The sequence below is a fragment of the Meleagris gallopavo genome, chromosome 3, assembly GCF_000146605.3.
Source record: "Meleagris gallopavo isolate NT-WF06-2002-E0010 breed Aviagen turkey brand Nicholas breeding stock chromosome 3, Turkey_5.1, whole genome shotgun sequence".
Classification (NCBI taxonomy): Eukaryota; Metazoa; Chordata; class Aves; order Galliformes; family Phasianidae; genus Meleagris; species Meleagris gallopavo.
Window position 1 is genome coordinate 61078734 of NC_015013.2, and position 3010 is coordinate 61081743.

General features: G+C 36.3%; 1 long non-coding RNA gene across 1 annotated transcript; it reads right to left on the reverse strand.

The window, feature by feature from the left end:
- Nucleotides 1-713: 713 nt before the first annotated feature.
- On the reverse strand, nt 714-2659 carry LOC104910370. The gene is made up of 3 exons (XR_004159391.1): nt 2406-2659; nt 981-1150; nt 714-897 (listed from the first exon to the last, which is right to left on the reverse strand). It is a non-coding gene; the product is annotated as an uncharacterized LOC104910370 (long non-coding RNA).
- Nucleotides 2660-3010: the final 351 nt, after the last annotated feature.

The following is a 3010-nucleotide window of genomic DNA, read 5'->3' on the forward strand; positions in this document are numbered from 1 at the left end:
TGGAATCTCCACAGTCATAAATATAGTTTGACAGGCCTGCTTGCCATAGGATCTTTTCAGAACATATACAGCCCTAGTTCCAAGTGCAGCTGCAGTGCAAAGTATCATGGATTTGGAAGAAGAGAACATGAGAGTTATAATTCTAGAATGTATTCTGGTAACAGGACTTCAAACTTCTGATATCTTTTGATCCTGGCTTTACAGATTTGGGCATATAAACTGGCAATCCTATCAGAATGGAGAGCTGCCAATGACCTGAGGATCTCTGACCTGAAATCAGTACCTCAAGTGCAAGGCAAATTGCCTGTGAACCACCAGTCCTGAAAATTCTTACACAAACCCTTAAGTGAACATGAAGGAAACAACAGTGAAGCTGACAATTATTTCCAAAACAATTTTTTTTCCATTAAAAATTCCAACATTCTTCCCTCAGCTGGACTTAGAGAAACCCCAGTTTTGTCAGCACTAAAACCTCTGGCTAACAGCTGGCTGTGATTCTAAGTGTAAGGCAGGGGGAGGTACAAGCACCTTAGTTTTACAACTATTGTATATAAGTGTATTTTTACATATGTGTATTTATACTTGTAAATATTATTTACCATATGCATGAAGTATTTATTTATATATATTGTATTTTCATTTGTATTGTATTAGTTTCCTAGCCAATGGACAAAAAAAAATGTAAGGCAATAGTTCTTTTTTACCTTAATGAATGGAAGCCTGAACACATACCAGAGAAAAAGGGCCCCTCTTTTCAGAAGAAACTGAACGACCTTCTCATGACCATTCTGGGCTGCCAAATGAAGGGGAGTCATTCCCTTCTTATCGCCTTCATTTAAAAGCCTTGTGTCTTTCATATCCCTTATAAGTCGTTGGCATGTATTGATGCGGCCATAGCTTTGAAAGACAAACATAGAAATTAATGTCAAAGAAATACTGATGGTAAATGGTGCTGATTCCATTGCCTAAACTATACTAACCTGGCAGCAAAGTGCAATGGTGACTTCTTGTCTCTGCTCTTCGAATAAATGGAAACATTGAGGCTGAGTAAATTATTTACAGAGAGGGCCACACCTTGTCTGCATGCATAATGCAGTGGAGTGCATCCTTCGTTATCTTCATCCACCACGAGATTTTTAATATGCTCCATCTGTTACCCCCAGAAAAAAAACAAACAAACACAAAAGCACAGACTCATACCACTGATGTTCCACAGCTTCTAACAGTTTCTAACAATGGCATTAATATTTTTAAAGCAGTATCTAAAAATCAAGAAACAAATATAGAAAAGATAAACGTAGTAACAATTAACATTTAATATCTGTTGATTAGTGGGCGATCATCTTTAAGCAAATCAGTCTTCAGAGAACACAGCAACTTGTCAACCTGTGCCTTACTGGGCACAGAACAAACATCATACAGGAGATTTTTATTTGCTGCCATTCGACCATAATACTCATTGCTGTCAGCAGGCAGCTTGTACCAAAGCAAAGGTAGTCTATACATAGTCTGTATTTAGCAGCAAAACTTCTGTCTGTCTGGAATCATCAGTTCACTGTTCTACAATATAATTTTTCACTCCGATTTCTCTCTTATTTTCCTGTTTGATTCCATACCCTAACACAGTCCTGTACATATTCCATCTTAACGCAACTAAGAATCTCCTCTCATAGTCTGCTCCACTCTTTGATTTATTATTATGATCAATAATTAGAAATTCAATGTAGACAAACCAGAGTTACCATTATTTTACGGCTGATTCTCTACATCTGCTGAAAAGGGAAGTTGTATCTATTTCCACTACCTATCAAAGTTGTTTACAAAGTCCTGCAGACATCATAAGATCTTTTAGTCATGATTCACACACAAAAGATTGTAGCTCTGGAGGTTAACAAATGTAACTCTTTCAAGCAAGCTTGGGTTCTAGCAATATGAGTTCACTTCAACATAGCCAAATTCATAAATGAAATTCTTTTTAGAATTAAATCCAAGACTTCACTACAGTCCAGCAGTCCACAGAAAATTCCCGAAGAATGTTCTGTAAGCTCTTTAAGTCCTAGAACTTGACTGAATATGAGTATGCCCCCTAGTTACACTGCATGCAAACTGGGAAAGCAGAAATGAAAAGTTCTGTATTTCATTGCCTACCTCTTGAGCTATTCAATCCCCCAACAGCAAAATAATTTATGGGATTATGTTATTCCTTTGCCTGGCAATAAGAAAACTGTATTATTGGCTTTGAAATATTTTCCATGAGAGATACGTACCTGTTCATACTATTTTCTGTGACACTTGGCAACCTAACAAACACTGGAAACTAACATTTGAAAACAAAAAAGCAGCTGTTTTCTTCTTTACATTTCCTAGTGAAGTTACTGAAAGACATAAATCAATGCTTACTGTACCTGCAGAAATTTCTCATTCAGATGTTGTAATCCTCCAGGCTGTAATACTGTCAAGTGCAAGAAATTCCGACCAAGATGATCTTTTAACGATACATTTGCTCCTAGATAAATATGGAAATAAATACCAGCAACTTCAAAACTGCTGGCCCCTGGCACTAACTGGTGATGCTTAAGACAAACGAACAAGTGTTGAAAATAAATCTATAAAATAACAAACATTATTTCAAGTTAACATCATAAGATATCACTTCACTTGACAAAAAAAAACCAAAACCAACAACCCAAACATCTCCACACAACCCAACTATTCATGTTTACATGTCATTGTGCATAAGCACGTAGTATTTCATCGCAGCAGTAAGACTTATGTGGGGAACTTATATTCAGATATACTGAGAATCTGCAGATCAAGAGGCAATTTAAAGATGCAGATGATTACTTCTTCTAGTGTTTGGTTTACAGTCAACTCCCATTGTAATTAAACAGTCTCAACAATGATTTACTATCTCCAAAGTCACAATCACTTTATCTGGCAAAAAAACTATTTGAGTAATCCACAAAAACATTATATAAAGCAAGCATCAGGAAATGGGATTTTTTGCCAG